Source organism: Amblyomma americanum, chromosome 2 (genome assembly GCF_052857255.1).
Source record: "Amblyomma americanum isolate KBUSLIRL-KWMA chromosome 2, ASM5285725v1, whole genome shotgun sequence".
NCBI classification, from domain to species: Eukaryota; Metazoa; Arthropoda; class Arachnida; order Ixodida; family Ixodidae; genus Amblyomma; species Amblyomma americanum.
The window spans coordinates 82,747,559-82,765,533 of record NC_135498.1 but is presented as its reverse complement, the minus strand read 5'-3'; the positions used below and the strand labels follow the sequence as shown (position 1 = coordinate 82,765,533).

The window sequence follows — 17,975 nt, the reverse complement described above, 5'->3', positions numbered from 1 at the left end:
TCAGTGAGAAATGCCGATGTGAACAATCGGCCTGTAAGAAAAAATTTCATTGAAAGTCCTGTGCAATATGCGGGAATGTTACCGTGCCCAACCGGACCCACCCGACTGGCTTTAATTGCGTGTTGGATGAACTTGTAGTCCTCAAGAAGTTTTAAGCAACCACGTTGACCGAAGGCGGGTTAACGAGTTTTAGCGGTTTGCTAGCCGTTATCGTTGTTTAAACAGGCAAGTAAGAAAAAAAATGGCCGAGCGGTCCAAGGTGCTGCGTTCAGGTCACAGTCCGGTCTTCCGGGGGCGGGTTCGAATCCCTATATTGACATCCTTTTTTTAACCATACAGCAGCACAAAGCAATATTTGCACCGCATTGATTTCTGTGCACCCGTGTTTTGTCACGATGGCCGAGCGGTCCAAGGCCCTGCGTTCAGGTCGCAGTCCGGCCTTCCGGGCGTGGGTTCGAATCCCACTTCTGACATAACTCTTTTGATGTTATTTTATGCACACAACATCAGGGGAAAAACTTCTCTTTTTTCTTTTCTTTTTATAGAGACAAGACCAACCTAGGTTCGAACCCGACCGCGGCGGCCAGTTTCAATGGAGGCAAAAGGCTGTGCGATGTCAGGACACGTTAACTATCCCCAGGTGGTCGAAATTTTCCCGGAGACCTCCACTACGGCACCTCTTTCTTCCTTTCTGCTTTCACTCCCTCTTTTGTCTCTTCCTTTACGGCGCGGTTCAGGTGTCGCCGATGTGTGATGCACTGCGGCATTTCCTTTCCTCCCCCCCCCAAAAAAAAACAATTTGCAATTTCAAGAACAAAAAGGAAGGTTTTGCTCTTCGCGGATTTTTATGCACCAGTGTCCTGTCAGGATGACCGAGCGATCCGTTCTACTTCCGGCCACCTGCGTTAATGTTCACAAAATCACGTGCTCTTTAACGCCGTAATGGCTGGCCTACCCGGTTTGGTTGAAAAAAGTTGCAGGCAAGTGCGTATGTCACTTTATGCTGACGACATCTGTATTTGGATTACTGGCTATCAACACAAGCGATTAGCCCTGATAGCTCGACAGGCTATACTTTCGGCACAAGCTTACCTTCAAGGTGTGGGGTTGTCTCTCTCAGTGGACAAATCCGGCTTTATTCTGTTTCCAGGTGTATGAAGACGTTAAGCGCGGTTCAAGATAGACCTCGGTCACTCTTGCATCCGTCAATTCAACCACGCGCGTTTCCTGGGCGTCATTATTGACTCCCGTCTACAGTGGCGAAAAGCTGTAGACGCGATTGTTGCATCTATATCTTCTCGTCTCAATGTGATCGGTAGAATTGCACGTGAGCAATGGGGAAACCATCCTTCTTCAATAGTCAAACTTCATGAAGCGCTGGTGGTCAGCCGGATAATGTATCAATTACCTTTAATTTACCCCTCGGCATCACAACTTGAGCGTCTCGAAGTTGTCCGCAGAAAGGGCCTAAGAAGAGCCATTGGAGTTCCCCAGGCGGCTGCGAATAAGGCAGTACTTCATGAGTCCCTATCGAAACCTCTTAGCCTCATCGCTTCTCAGAGACTATTAATGCATCTTGACCGCTTAGGAGAGACGGTAGCTCGACGATCCCTTCTCCAGCGGCTCTGCAAGAGATATGAGTCGAAGGTTTACTTGGCACTCAATACTTTTAGTTCTTTAGGCATTAATGTGCGAAGGCAAAGGAAACGTTTGAAACCCCCCTGGTCTTTTCCGACCCTCGACTGTAAGGTCACAATTCCCCATGCTAGCGCAAAGTGCAGCTCTCCTTTGGAAGCAACGCGCTCGCTTGTACTGGAATACTTGGAAACAGAGTATGCCTGCCATCTTCAAATTTTCACGGATGGTTCTGTGGACGAGGTCAAACAAGCTAGCGCAGCGGCTTTTTACATTCCTTCTTTGGACTGTAAGTGGTCCGTACGCTGTACTGCTGTTGTATCATCCGCAACGGCTGAAAGTGTTGCTATTGAGGCGGCTTTACGGAAGTTAGGGTCTTGTCCGGCTCAACCTGTTGTCATCCTAACTGATTCAAAATCTGCCCTTCAGAGGTTAGAGCGCGGATTCCCTCCTGACGCCTTGTCTCTAAGCTCTCTGCGCTTGGTGCAGAATCTGCACAGCAGAGGCTTTACATTTCCAGTGGGTGCCCTCTCACATAGGAGTCAACGGTAATGAGGTGGCAGACAATCTCGCCCATAAAGCTCTCTCAAGGATTCCATCAAAAAAGTACCTCAAGATGGGAAAAGTCTCTGCAGGAAAACGGTGCTCGATCACTTCAGTACCCTGTAGAGTGCGTCCCACAAGCCATGTGTGACCAAGGGACTGAGAAGATCTCAGGCGACCCTTCTACATCGAATTCGCACGGCCTCTGCTCGCACTCCTGCATGGATGCATAAGACTGGCATAGCATCGTCTCCGCTCTGCTCTTTATGTGGTGTGTGCGGGGATATCGAACATTATATTATGTACTGCCCAAAGTAAAACGCGGAAAGGCATGTGATGTTCGCTTCCTTCAAGAAGACAGGAACCCGTCACAGCACAGTGCAGGACATTGTCTACCCGAGTGGAAACTAGACATGCAGAAGGGAGGCTGCACGCCTTCTTTTAACATTTCTGCAGAACACTGATCTTGTTTTTAAATGGTGACAGCAGGAACGGACTATGGCCTACTGTGATTGAATGTGTGCGTAGATGGTGTCTTCCGGAGTGGACTACTTTATACTGTGAGTGAATGTGTGTATGGAGTGTGGCACTACAATGGCCTATGTGCAGCTCCCTGTTCGTGTTGGTGCTCCCTGCTAGGAACTCTTTATTCTAACCCCCAACACTTGTAAATAAATGTAAATAGCATTTCTCGGTAACATCCTTGGTGGAGGTGCGGGGTGAGTCGGAACTACGTAGCGGACGGTACGTACCACGGCCGACAATGACGGCAGCATTCCCCCATGATTCGGCAGCATCGGTGTCCTCCGTCGTCCCCACTCACCCTCGTGATCCTGGACCTTTCTCTGGTGACGATGACGCCGACGTCAAATCTTGGCTACGCAGGTATGAACGGTGCAGCGCTAACAACCGCTGGGACCAAACTTTCATGCTGGCGAACATCGTTTTCTATGGGCAAGGCGTTCAAGTGGTATGATGCCAACGAAGAGACACTGACCAGTTGGGCTGACTGTAAGCAGAAGCTTATCGACCTTTTCGGCAAACCACTCGGTCGGCAGCTTTCCGCTAAAAGAGATCTTGCCAGTCGAGCCCAGTCATCCAGGGAGTCCTACGTCTCTTATATCAAAGATACGTTATATCTCTGCAACACACTTGATACAAGGATGAGCGAAGCTGACAGTCGGACATGTGCTCAAGAGCATCGCAGACGACGTCTTCAATCTGCTCATCTAAAAAACTGCGACAAGATCGCCGACATCATAAAAGAATGCCGCCGCATCGAGGACGCCAAAAGCCGACGGATCACCCAGCATATCGCACGCCATATGTCAGTGCATATGTGATATGTCAGTGCAACTTAAAGATCCCCAGGTGGTCGAAATCATTTCCGGAGCCCTCCACCACGGCACCACTTCTTTTCTTCTCTGAGTTCCTCCTTTATCCCCTCCTCTACGGCGCGGTTCAGGTGTCCGCCGATACAGTGAGACAGATACTGCACCATTTTCTTTCCCCCAAAAGCAAATTTTCATAAAACGCCGGTGCTCTTTGATGCGTTCATCGGAACGTTAGGTGTTATCCATGCGGCGCCTGCCGTGAAGACCGACATCGCGGACCAGTGGCCGTAAAGTTAAATTGGTTTTTGGGGAAAGGAAATGGCGCAGTATCTATCTCACATATCAGCGGACACCAGAACCGCGCCATTTTCTTTAATTGGTTTTTGGGGAAAGGAAATGGCGCAGTATCTGTCTCATATATCTTTGGACACCTGAACCGCGCCGTAAGGGTAGTGACAAGGGAGGGAGTGAAAGAAGAAAGGAAGAAGGAGGTGAGGAGGTGCCGTAGTGGAGGGCTCCGGAATAATTTCGACCACCTGGGAATCGTTAACGTGCACTGACATCGCACAGCACACGGGCGCCTTTGCGTTTTTCCTCCATAGAAACGCCGCCGCCGCGGCCGCGTTCGAACCCGGGAACTCCAGATCAGTAGTCGAGCGCCCGCGCCATAAGGGAAGGAATAAAGGAGGGACTCCGGAAGAAAGAGCGGCGACGAAGCGCGCGGCGCACCCACTCCTCCACCTTGGTTGCCATAGTAATGGCGCATGCGCACAACTGCCATCTCGCAAATACCGCGAAATGCTCAACTGGTAGCCTAGTGTAGCTCCCGCTACGAAACCAGCACAAACTAGACGGACGCACAAGAGAAGGAAGGCACCACACGCGATTAAGGTTGTATGAAAAGGCGAAGGAATATATACACAGAAACCATCGGGAACTGCGCGCATCACGACCGCTTGAAGGCAGCTTGAAACGCATACAAGGTTGCATAAAAAAGCATACTAGCTAGTAGCAGATGGTAACTGGTTTTCTAAGTAACGGAGTTCATTATCTGACGGCCTACGAAGGCTGACTGAGGCATTTGTTTTTCCTGCTAAAAATACTTCCCTTACCTCACAAGCCACATGGTCCTTATGACGGAACAGAATAGTGGTGCTCGGTAAGTGTGGCGAGCATCCACTCTTCCGGCAGTGCACTGAAGACGGTCGAGTCAGTTGTTGAGTGGTGCTTGCTACGCAGTGCGTCTAGTGCATCCTCAAGAAATTTTTTTCCAGTTGTAGCGAATACAAGACGGCTTGTTAATGTTGCCGAGACGCCTTCCAGCCGTCGAGCGGGCGTGTTGGTGTTCAGTCATAAAAGGCTTTTTGTACAGGAGGGGATTCTGTTTTTGAGGTTTCTACAATGTCTTGCAAGACGTCTTGTAGCTTTAAACAAATTGGCGTTTTAGCTGAGCTGAGCTACAAGATCTGTCAAGATGTTTTTAAATGTTCTTGAAGCAGACTGCAAGGTAATTTGTCAAGACGTCTTAAAATCATTACTGTGTTGGGGCTGGCTGACACGTCTATAAGGCGGCTAATCTTACCGAGACAGCTAGATAATAGCCGCCCAGTAGACTGTTAGGTGCTCAGTAGGCCCTCGGAACCGTGACGCAACCCTAACCAGGATCTTCAAACAATAAGAGCGTTTCTCTCTGTATTTAAAACAATCAGTCAGCGGTCATATTTCGTTTTGCCCGCTCCTCAACTGATTTCAACATCGCTCACGATAGCATACCTGCCGTTCAATGGCTTAAACCGAAGCAGAAACGTGGGAGCAGGTATTCAGTTATAAATTATTTACCGAAAGAGAGCTAATTGCTCGTGACGATCCATGTTTACTAACGTCTTGTGCATATCATTAAAAAATGCACAGAACAATCGTGTCCGTGTACTTCTTACAATTGGTTGCTAGAAGACGAAGAAGACCAAGGTAAGGTGAAGAGAAAGAAAGCGAGTAGAACAGGAGAAAGCGTTTACATAAGTGCAACTAATCGATTATCTTGTTAGCTATACACAAAATTCTTTCGCATGTCCAAAAAAGACTAGATTGATTCTATTCCGGATGACTCATACCTCTTGAATTCATTTTATTTTTCCCAATTTTTTTTTATCTTGATTTAGTCTTCTGACCTTTCCTTCCCCGCGCAAATGCTTCATTGGCATTCCACCATATACCTTGGCCAATCCCCCCCACGTGGGTATGTGCCATATTACTTGGTGAGAAGAAGAAGAAGAAAGCGTTCGTTCGGCTAATCCCCCCGCGTGGGCACGTGCCATATTTACTGAGGCAAAGAAGAAGAAAGCGTTCGTTCAGAAGCGAGCTTTAAGATGCCGAAGATGGAGAACACTGGAGTGAACTCCACAATGTGGGTTCAATCTGTCTGCGAAGGTCGCCAGCTTCCTGGAGCATACAGCTTTTGTCTGCAGGGTGAGCTGCACCCCCACACCTCCATCGACAGCGGCCATGGCAACCCGGGCCTCAGCTCCGACCGCGGCACTCCCGCATCCTGCATCTGGGGACCGCCGCAGACGCTCTTTGAGGTATGCAGGGGATTACCCTCAAGAATGACCTCTGAACGCGGCCAGCCGCTTGTTCGTGACGGACGCACTCGGGCGGCATCTAGCCGGTCTTTGCGGCCGGGACGCAGTTCGCCAGCGCCATCACCGGGTGTTCGTGGATGCTGGCTCACGCCGCCTACGCCGCCAGGGTTTCCGGATGAGCGAGCCTCCTGCGAGGACCTCAGGCATCGGATTTCCAGCAGCCGAGGCAGGCCGCTTGACTTTCATCGTGCGCAAGCCAACACAGGAGGAAGCCCACAAGAAAATCGCAGTGGGCCAGAGATTTCTCAGAGATCTTTTTGCCGGAGCTCAAGAGAGCTCAACCGCGTAACCTCGTCGTCACAAAAGACTCGGGGAGCGAGGCCAGCGGAAAGTGTTGGGCAGGCCGATGATTTAGGACGCAAGCGAGCGCGCACCTCTGCAGGTCGCGATTCGACTGAAGGCGGAAGATACAGAAGCCTTCAGATGACCATGACGAACGACGAGGCATGGTCTGTGGCCATTTCACAGGCCGTGGTCCACTGGCGAAATCGAGCATCTTTTAAAGAGTATAGTGATCCAGAGCCCAACGAGACGGCCAGTGGGAAGCACGCATCACGTCAAGGCGTTGCGCTAGCAATGATGGAAAAAAATCAGGATCTGCCCTAGGCAGAAGCAGACTCCTAGCTATAGGACCGCTAGGACCAAGTCCATTGAAACTAAAACGAGGAGCAGTGTTCCACGCAAGATTAAACCGTAAGTACTCTTCCTTACAATGAAAGCCCTGAGGATCCACCGCTATTTGAATGGAAAACGTCACATGTGGAGAAATTTAGAGAGAAGTCATCGCATAGAGACTGTTAGGAACGCAAGTACTGTCAGAAAGGAGCCTAAATTAAATTTTAAAGGAAAGAGGCGTGAAGAAGACGACGTGGATTAACCGAAGAATAAAGAAGATGAAGAAGCATTCGGTGTGGTGTAGAGAGATGATTGCTGGAGAAGGATTCAGTGAGATGGAGAGAGAATGGTGAAGAGAAGAAGATGATGACAAGGCTTACGTGGAGCAACGCAAGGCTATAAAAGGGCGAGGCACAGGGGCGAAGAATAGAGAAGCGGAGGCTCCGGCGGATCACGGACGCATCGGCTTGAAGAGAGCGACGCCGGCTACTGCTCCGGTGAGCTTGCGTTCTACGGCTTCGCATCGTGGACTTCCTGCCTTGCCTGAGCCCGTTCCGGGGAGTCAACGGAGGACGCTACCACCTGCTACGGCCAGTGGTGTCTCCAGCGCTGTTGCCACCCATCCGGGTGGTGCCCCCAACGCCAACACCGGCATCACCTCCACGGGCGCTTGGACCGGGAGCTTATACGACGCAGCCAGCGACGCCGCCAGCGACGCCAGACCAAGTACGTCGAACGCCGCCTCGACGCCGGCTACTGGATCCATACAAAGCCGCAGCTGCACTGAACCAACCGCGAGCACGAACGCCTACCGCTAATAGTAGAACGCTAGTAATAGACGCTGGTAGCAGTGTGCCCGGGTCGTGAGTATTTATAGTCTATGTTTTGTGTTAGTTTTGTTTTCTAGTGTGTGTGTGACACGTAGGGTGTACTAAATGTGCGTTTGTGTGGGTACACCTGTCGCCTAGTCCATTCTTTCGGTCCGAGTGTTACCCGGGGATATCCGTGACAAGTAAACTGGCTGCAAGAAACTATTAACGTATGCTCATTACTGCCACGTGCCGAAGTTACCAAGTAGTCGTGGGTAATATGGAACCGAAGTTTACTGATCGTGTGAAATGTGCCCGCACTGCTACGTGCACTGAAGAAAGCCAACAAGTAAATAACCTCACCGAACAAGAAAGCACTTTCATCTCTGTGGGACAAAGAAACCGAGTCCATCAAGACAATGTATTGTACAAAACCTTTCATGCCGGAACATTTCGCGACAACACTACCGTGCCGAGGGGCTGGCTGGTACTTCATCGAGTTCATATGCAGCAGGAAGCATCGCAGAGGACAAAATTTCACTACCCGCAAGCACCCGTCCCACAGCCGCCACCAGGGTGCCAAAGATGTGATGGAAGGCTTACTGTGCCACGTTACTAGTTACTGTTTTATTCCAATTGCCCCCTCCTCCGCCGCTTTTTCAGAAAAAAAAGCGCAGAGCACTTATAATGATGTTGCAAATTAACAAAATCTGCAGTTTTATCGCGTGCTGTTCTTTCACGGCGCCATATCGACCCAGGTCAGTCGTTGTGTTGCCGTAGTTCAGGCTCTGCTTCCTCGCACCGCGGAGGAAAGGAGTGAGGGGGAAAGTGAATACCGCCCACCAATGGCGTACAATCCATCCGGTTCGCGTGCGGTGCGTCATGCGTGTGGTGTACGTGGTGCTCCACCAGCCGAAAGACTGCAATCGGGAAGGTGCTGGTAGTGCCCGTCTCCACCTCTCCAACGGGGCTGCCTGTGCGGACAGGCAGATGATCCGGGGTTACCACTCCACCTCTGTGACGTTTCTAACTGGGAGGCAGCAGCGCTGTCAACACTGTGGAGATATTGGGAACTACTGTTGTCCTCTCTACTCTCCTCTGAGTGTGGCCTGCTCTCAGAATTCTCAGCGCACGTTCTGTCACTTGACGGCTGCTCGCGGATGGACTGCGAGGGTGAGGGTGTAAATATCCTGGCCGCAACTGAGGGGTGCATGGTTCGACGCATGTCGTATTTTAAGGCGAAAGCTTTACTACTCCAGCCAGCGAGCCATTTCGACTCGTCGCGCACTTCAGCCGTATGCGGGGGCCCACGAACGACCTTGAGCCGCCGTTGCCTAGCAGCGATACCGCAGCCACGCTCCAACAGACAGATGGCGCCGCAGTCGATGCCGTTGCCGTCGCTGCTCGCTCCACTAGATGTTCTCCGCTGGGGTAGAGGGAGAGGTGTCGCCTCGAGGTGGGTATATATATATATATATATATATATATATATATATATATATATATATATATATATATATATATATATATATATATTTATACATATATATATATATATATATATATATATATGTGTGTGTGTGTGTGTGTGTGTGCGTGTGTGCGTGTGTGTGTGTGTGTGTGCGCGCCCTTCGCGTCAGTGTATTGTAGAGGTGAAAATGCCTGCGCTGATACCTGATTTAATATCTGCTGTTGGTCCTTGGGCCCAAGATATTCAACTTATTTTTGGAATATGGAGGAGTGCTAGATGCGCACTGGCACGGGTCGTCCCGGTATTGCACTGCCTCCGGGATCGGCCCTGGGGCCTATGGGCCTACTAGCGCGCGGCGATTTTTCTATCTGTCTTTCCCTCGTATTCACGCCAGAAGAACGCGCCGCACGACTCGAGAAGCGTCGTAACGAAGATGGGGCGAAAAGAAGTCGTGCCACGTCCCGGAATGACTTCAACTGCGAAAGAGACCGGTTTGTAATCTCGAGAGCGTAGGAATGAGACGCTGCGTAGACGACGTGCCGAGGTAACGAAGCTTTCGCAATTCAACTATGGTTAACCAGAGCTAAACCACATCCATTTTTTTTATAGCCAATGTCACGGTAGTGCTCGGCGAGTACAAATTAGCTACCTTTTTGCATGCTATTTCGAGGTGTTGCGTATTCGCGTAGGACAATTTGGTTTCAGGTCTCGGCAGTATTCATGAAAATCATCATCGTTCCTGGATTACAGAACGAACACCTCCTCCTCAAATTCTCCGCAATTCAGCCGCGTCAGCTATGCCTACGCAATGCCAGCAGAGTTCCTTCCGTCATCCGTCGTAATTCCGTCCAGGCTTCGGCTAAGCTTCCCTTCGCTCAGCAGTGCTGCGACATTTCCCTAGAATCTTCAAAACCATTTCTCGGCGCTAAATCTTGATGTCGAGACGGCAGCTTCTGCGCCGCCTTGGTCGGAACTGTTCTGAAGCACGATTGTGTAACCGACGCTTGACGACGCTTCCAGAGCTCAGGTCAAGAGTCACCCGATGAGCAGGATTGCATGTCCGCAAATGATTCGCTTTGACCGCTGAGTGCATGAAAGGAGCTATACACGTGTCAGAGGCCCGACCGCCCCGCACCGCTCCTTGCCTCGCGCAGAAAAAGAAATGCCTGGGTTTAAACCTGGTTAAACAAATTATAGTATGAAGTCATTCTCAAGGTCAAATTTTGACACTGGCCCGGGCCAAATCTAGAGTTCCCCATCGTGTCGAACACGCTCAAATACGGTTTGGTCCAAATATAATTATAATAATAATTGGTTTTTGGGGAAAGGAATTGGCGCAGTATCTGTCTCATATATCGTTGGACACCTGAACCGCGCTGTAAGGGAAGGGACAAGGGAGGGAGTGAAAGAAGAAAGGAAGAAAGCGGTGCCATAATGGAGGGCTCCGGAATAATTTCGACCACCTGGGGATCTTTAACGTGCACTGACGTCGCACAGCACACGGGCGCCCTAGCGTTTTTCCTCCATTAAAACGCAGCCGCCGCGGTCGGGTTCGAACCCGGGAACTCCGGATCAGTATGGTCCAAATCTGCCAAGCTCAATTTTCGAGGGTGGGTAGGTAATATTCTGGGGCTATCCTGGGCCAAATTTGGAGATATTTTTATAACGTTATTTAATGCTTTAGGGCATAAGGGGAGCTGGGAAGGTAGAACGAGATAGAAATGATTACGTGGAAGTTAAATGAAGGAGAAAAAGGTGGAAGGATCGAATGAAGGCGAGGAGGGAGCGGTGATGTGGCCCCTGCGTCCAAGCAACATATGAGGGCGGGTTGTCCGGCGGGAAATACGGTACTGAGATCAGCATCGTGTTGGGCGTGGTCAATTATGGCTAGACATCAATTTTGTTCCAAATAGAAAATTGTTTTTTCTAGGAAAGGAAATGTCGTGGTAATAGTCTCTCATCTTGGTAGGTCGAAATCTGACAAGATCATTTTTCTTTGGGGGGGGCGGGGCCAGGTCAAAGGTCAAAGGCCATGCCACCATGTTGGACCAGGCTGGTCATGGTGAACTTTGCAGAGATAGCACACCTTATGTAGCTTAAATCAACGCGGTGGGTCTAGTAGGCAACGCAAAGTTATTTCAACGTCACCTGGAGACACGGAATCTGAGATCCGAGTTCTGCATCCAGTAGAACTTTCACACTAAAAATTTGAGTCCACTTTCGGAGTGGCTCTGCCTGGCAGCACTGAGTACGGTTTTTTTATGCTACAGCATAAGAAGGGGCATAATGGCGAAAACTTTTCGGCACAGCCGTCTGCGTGAAGCCTGCACCTGAAAACAGTGCCAGGTGGAGAGAGCGGAGTCCCCCTCCACGCCACTTGTAGGGGAGCGTAGGGAGAGGCCGGAGTGAGAATGACTCGCCAAAAATGAAAATGACAGTGATTCAGCAAAAAAGAAAAAAACAGCAATAAGGAATAGAAATGTAATAAGAATAGGAGAAGGAGAATAGAATTACTAATAGAATAGTACCACAACTGGAATATATTGGTGAGTGAAAGAAAAGGAATCAGAACTGGAAGAGAATCGCATTTCCACCGCATCAATCTAATTGCTCGCCGCTATTTTTTTCTTCTTATTGTGCAAATTTGCCCTTTGACAAAAGTTAAAGGAAAAGGTTAAGGATGGATTCGTTGTTCAATGTCAACAGGGCGTGATGCTGAGGCCGGCGTGTCCACTTGCGCTTGTCTGGCTGGCGGGCGTCTTGGATATCAGCGTTGGCTACACAGATGTACGCTCGCAGCTCGAAGCCCGAGGCAAGACTCCATAAAGTGATTCAGCGTTGCTTTCTTGGCGGCAGCGGGGCAGAAGAGACATTTCAGTGGAAGGGCATGCGACCTGGATGACCAGGACGCCCTGACCGCAGGAGCCAGCGCAGCGCCCAATCGAATTCTCCGCAGCGCGTCTTTGGGGAGCTTTGGAATAGGAGGACCCTTTTTATTAGGGAGACAGCGGAATAGCGGAACGACAATGCGCATGCTCAGAACAACAGCACCACTGGGGTTCTTGTCCTGCGCATGAGCACTGGCTCCCAGCTATTCCCTAACCCCCCTTAACCGGTAGGGTCCCCCTGTTCGAAACTGCCTTTTGCCACGGCGAGTTAGGGCGTGTCAGATTGCATTTGCTCGCGGGACGGCTTTCTAAAGCTCTGAAGCTCCAAGCATTTTCAGTCGTTCGCGAGGGAAGACAGGTGAACGGCCTCACTTCTAAGGCACTTAGCACAACCTACGCGGAGGAGGTAGCAATGGCCCTAGCCGCCTCCCACGCTCAATCTATATTCATCATATCCGACTCGCGAGGGGCTTGCCAGAAATATGAACTGGGCTGGATAACGCCAACAGCGTAACGAATACTTCAGAGAGCAGCTCGGGACCAGGACCCCACAACCCAATTTCTCATTTGGACTACAGGCCACCAGGGCCTACCAGGGAATGAGGCCGCCAACTCGGTCGCCCGCGCACTCACTAACCGGGCCCCCGACGTAAACCCTACCGAACTGGACAAGCACTCCTACTCTCTGTTAACTTTAAAAGATATCTCCGCTTATTACCGGGACTCGCACCGTCAGTACCCGGCTCCTCTCAAGGGGCTAGGGAAAGCGGACGAGAGAATACTGCTTAGACTGTTTACTAACACTTTACTGTGCCAGGCAGTTCTCAAACAATTCGACACTTCTTTCTCTGGCCTCTGCTCTTTCTGTGGGGAAGTGGCTGACACGTTCCACACGGTCTGGGCATGCCAACACAACCCTTCTCTTCCGCCCTTAACCCCTTCCCCTACCTGAAATGACTGGGAGGCGGCCCTGCTCAGCTGCCTGGACCTACCGGCCCAACAAGCCCTAGTTCAGCGAGCTCGAGTGGCGGCCCAGACCAATGGGGTCACTGAATAAAGGACTCCACCCAGTACTGTAAGGGGAGCGGCCCGCTAGGGATGGCTCCCCACGCAACCTCTCTGCAATTTTCAAATAAATGCTTTCACCACCAAGCATGAAGCGACGGAATCAAGGAATGAAGCGTGTCTGCATGACATCACGTGTGCCTCATCGCGCTGACAGTATTTTCCCTGAGAGCTGCCCTTCCCCCAATCTCCGACTGATCGCCGTGCATTGGTAGAACAATCACTTCGCGCCCCTCTGCTCTGCCGAGAACGCTGCGTTGCAACGATGAGCCATTCAGGGAATTATCCCTTTTCCAGAAACTTGAGACAAAAATTGAAAAAGAGAACCATTGCGGAGTTGAAAGTCAACATAAAACAAAAACTGTCTCTTTTTTTTTCCAGACTGACGGAGTTCAAAAGCTCCAACAGGAAAAGAATGCTGTAAGAAGGAGACGAGGACAACGCATTACTACCGCGCTTCGTCGTCTTCGCTGGAGGCTAAAGCGCGTGACTCCGTCTGAAGCTGCTGCCTCCGGCTCTCCTGTCCCGCTGCTATCAGAATGCTGCCAGCGTTGGTCGCCTTGAATCATCAGTAAATCCACTCTTCAACACAAACACTGAACCATCAAACAGCTGATCTGCTCAATAAGTACTCTCATATTAAGGAACAATTGAGGGTAGTGCTTCCATGCGGGCGTTTAACAAAAGAATTACCGGCTTCTTTTCCTCGGTCTAAAAAAGGTGATTTCCTGCAAAGCAAATCTACCCAATACCTTTCACTCTCTTGCCTTCTCTCTTCGGTTAAGCCTGCCGAGTCCGCTCTATTTTTAATCATCATAGTGTCTTAAATATTGTGCACTTCTGTACAATGCATTTTATCCTTATCGGTCCTTCCTATTAGTTTCTTCAATTTTCATTTGTTTTTTCTAACTCATTTGTGTTATATGTGCTTAGGAATGTTTTTTGCTTTCTGTGTACTATTCTTATGGATGAGTGAGTATTATGAATTCTGTGTAAAAATTGCCCGCTGCTCTGCGTGTAAGAGTGAAAAGGGTTTGACACTTCGTCAAGCAACTTGTTCTTATGCGCACAAGCACAGAAAAGAACGTTTTGTACAAAACTGCAACGATTTCACAGCACTCGTGTCCTGTCAGGATGGCCGAGCGGTCCAAGGCGCTGCGTTCAGGTCGCAGTCCGGTCTTCCGGGCGTGGGTTCGAATCCCACTTCTGACATCGCTTTTGTTATTTTATGCACGCAAGACTGAAAAGGAATGTTTTAACCGCACCGATTTCAATGCACCCGTGTCTCTTCTTCTCGGCGCTATATCCATGCAATAACGAAAAACAAACTTCTGTCAGGGTGGCCGAGCGGTCGAAGACGCTACGTTCAGGTCGCAATGCGGTCTTCCGGGCGTGGCCTCGAATCCCACTTTTGACTTATCTTTTTCTTGTTATGCACACAACAAAACTTGTTTATTTTTATTTGTGAATACTGCAATCCCAGAAGGCATTTTAGCAGGGTGGGCACACAGATACAAAAAAGAGGAAAATTACAAGTACAAGTGGCAAAAGTTCAGGCAAAAAGCTCAGATATAAAAGTCACAATAATGAACAACCACTCATCGGCGATAAACAGAAAAAATATTACGTAGCACAGGTGTCAAAATTTCAGGGAAAAAGCTGAGACATAAAAGTAACAGTATTAAACGAACGCTCATCTGCAGTAAACAGAGAAATAATGCGTAGTGCAACAATTACAACCAGTAAGTAACAAAAATATTTAAACCTGATGAGCAAGTACAACGAAATACAACAACAAACCAGAAATTAGGAAAAACTTTGACCTCTAGTAAATGATGTCACAGATTGCTGTAAAATTTCTTAGTTGGCAAGCCGATTCCAGTCCATTACTGTTCTTGGGGAAAACAAAATATTTGAAGAAATTGTCGCGAGGACTAAAAGGGGTAATTGTGAGATTGTGTCGCTCTCTAGTGTTGCAACCTGAAGCGAAATATAATATTTCACCAGGGTTAATCTTCAAATGACCGTTTACAAGTTCTTCAAATGACTGTTTACAAGTTGGCACAACATTTGAGACGAGAGACGCGATTCCTCTAAGTTAATGGTATCAAACCTGCCTTATGCAACAGGTTAGTCACTGATTTACATCCATAACTATTGTAAACAAAACGGACTGCTCTTCTTTGTATTTTTTTTCAATTTCTTCAATATTTGTTTTCGTGAAAGGATCCCAAATTACGACAAAATAATCTATTATTGGGAGGGCAAATGATTTGTAGGCTAGAAGCCGAATTTCGGGGGTGGAGAATTTCAATGCATGCCTCAGAAAGAAAAATTTATGGCTCCCATTTCTTGAAGCCTGATTCATGTGGCTGGTCCAGTCAAGAGTGTTAGTGATCCATAGACCCAGATGTTTGTAGTGTTCAACCTCGTAAAGAATGTTATTGGAGGAAGAATAACGGAATATCAGCGGTTTGTTTTTAGCGCTATCCTCCTGAAGACGGTTTTTCGAAAGTTGATTGGCATTTGCCAGGTGTCACACCATGTGGTAAGTTCTTCAAAAGCATCGTCTAGTATTAGCTGGCCTGTTTTATTCTTAATTTTTGAATATAGCACACAGCAGTCCGAATATAGTTTAAGTTGAACTGGAATTCTTTTACTGTGTCGTTAATATATATAATGAACGAGAGTGGTCCAAGCACCAAACTCTGAGGAACTCCAGAGACAACCGAAACAATTTCAGAGGAATGGCCACCGAACGATACATATTGTTGACGGTTAATCAGGTACGATGAAATCCTGGTAACAATTCTGTTATTCTTTACGGTGTTAAGGATTTTGCAAAGCAACTTTTTATGACAGACCTTGTCAAAGGCTTTTTCGAAATCCATGAAAATTGCGTCTGTTTGGTTTTTGTTATTGATAGAGTTTGCTAAGTCGCGTACAGGAAGGTTTTACTCTGCACCGAATTCAGTGCACCAGTGTTCTGTCAAGATGGCCGAGCGGGAGGATTCCACTTCCGGCCACCGCCGTGTTCGGACTAGAGGTGTGCGCCGTGTCAGTTTCGAACAGCGGCGGCTTGGCGGTCGTTTGTAGTTGGCGGCGGCGGCGTCGGCGGCGCGGCGCCTGGTATTCATCGGCGGCAGAGCAAGGCCATTTTTAGGCGGCGGCGGCGGCGCCGGCGGCGTGGAAAGCTAAACCAAAAATTCAAAAAGCTATTTCCCAACAGCCTTATTTGCTAAACTGGTTCAAATTTCAAATCTTTTCTTTCTTGCGGCCCCATATTTAAAAAAAGGGCACATATATCAAGCGCGTATTGTGTTTATATATTTCTTGTTCCACGAACGTGCAGAAACTTTGTTGTTGTTTTTTGCGTCGTAGACGCAATTGTTTTCTTTTATCGCTTTTATTTTTGCCATGTCCTTCGCTTCGTAGCAGGAATTAAATGGGACCCAACGGAGCGCTCCTTGCTAAGACTTTACGATACTCTCTTTATAGGCTACATTCGTTACAGCCTTCCTGAACTCTCTACCATGAGCATTTCCTGCTTGCGGACATTAGAGAGGGTCCAAGCACAGGCGCTCAAGATATTCCTCGGATTACCACGTTGTGCCTCGAACAAAGGCACGACTGAGGAATCTCGTGCGCGCCCAATATCGATCTACTTGCAACATGAACCACTTCGTGTATATTTACGCGCGCTTACACGGCACCGCTGTCACCCGCTGACGGAGATTTTTGATGAGCGACGGGCCAGCAGTTTTGCACGAGCACTGCGCTTCCATCGATCCGCATTGCCATCAGACTATGCCCTGCCGCATCATCCCTTGCAGCCACCATGGGTGATGGCCCAGTCTTCAGTATGCCTGCATGTCCCTGGCATAATCCAGAAATCTGTGATGCCGGTCAGCGGATTGAAGCAACTTGCTCTTGTCTACATATATAATTGGTTTTTTTGGGGGGGAAAGTAAATGGCGCAGTATCTGTCTCATATATCGTTGGACACCTGAACCGCGCCGTAAGGGAAGGGATAACGAAGGGAGTGAAAGAAGAAAGGAAGAATGAGATGCCGTAGTGGAGGGCTCCGGAATAATTTCGACCACCTGGGGATCTTTAACGTGCACTGACATCGCACAGTACACGGGCGCCTTAGCGTTTTTCCTCCATAAAAACGCAGCCGCCGCGGTCGGGTTCGAACCCGGGAACTCCGGATCAGTAGTCGAGCGCCCTAACCACTGAGCCACCGCGGCGGGGGCTTACATCTGGTCAGAATACCAAAACTGTGTGCACGAATACAAAGATGGATCTGCGTCACCAAAGGCATCGACAGCAGCTTTCGCAATCTCCGCTCAGCAAGCGACCCGCAGATCCATATTAGGACACAAGTCTACTTCAACCGCTGCAGAGCTTGCCCCATCTGATCCGCCACATCTGAGCAGAACCGCCTCAGGAGTGGTGCTTTTTCACTGACTGTAAACCTGCGCTACAAAATTTGCGATGCTTCCTACGCCACACCGCCTACCAAGATCTGGCTCTTGATATCATTAGTCTCCTGTCATTTGCTCAGGAAAAAGGCCACCGTATAGTGCTTCAGTGGATCCCTAACACTGCGGACTCGATGGAAAGGAGACAGCTGACGCTGAAGCAAGGAGCGCCTTCAGCAGTGGCCTGCGTACAGCTGTGCCGTTCTCTGGACCGGACACCACTTGTCTCCTTTCGTGATCAATGAGGAGTGCGACGGCTAGGTACTGGGCCCTACCAGACGCTCGACACATACGCCTTAAACGGCTAGATCCGGCGATGACCTTTTCTGTTCCTGGCGGAATACCACGCCCTATTGCATGCGTAATCCATAGATTACGTTTAAATGTCGCCTTTACGCGCAAATAGTTGCACTTAATAGGACAAGCGGACTCCCCGGACGGTACCACATGTGGCGTGCAAGAGACTATAGAGCATGTTTTAGTGGTGTGTCC

General features: G+C 49.2%; 2 non-coding genes across 2 annotated transcripts; both read left to right on the top strand.

Moving 5' to 3' along the window:
• Window positions 1-389: 389 nt before the first annotated feature.
• TRNAL-CAG (transfer RNA leucine (anticodon CAG)) lies at window positions 390-473 on the top strand. The gene has a single exon. It is a non-coding gene; the product is annotated as a tRNA-Leu (tRNA).
• Window positions 474-14,127: 13,654 nt separating this feature from the next.
• TRNAL-CAG (transfer RNA leucine (anticodon CAG)) lies at window positions 14,128-14,211 on the top strand. Its single transcript has one exon. It is a non-coding gene; the product is annotated as a tRNA-Leu (tRNA).
• Window positions 14,212-17,975: the final 3,764 nt, after the last annotated feature.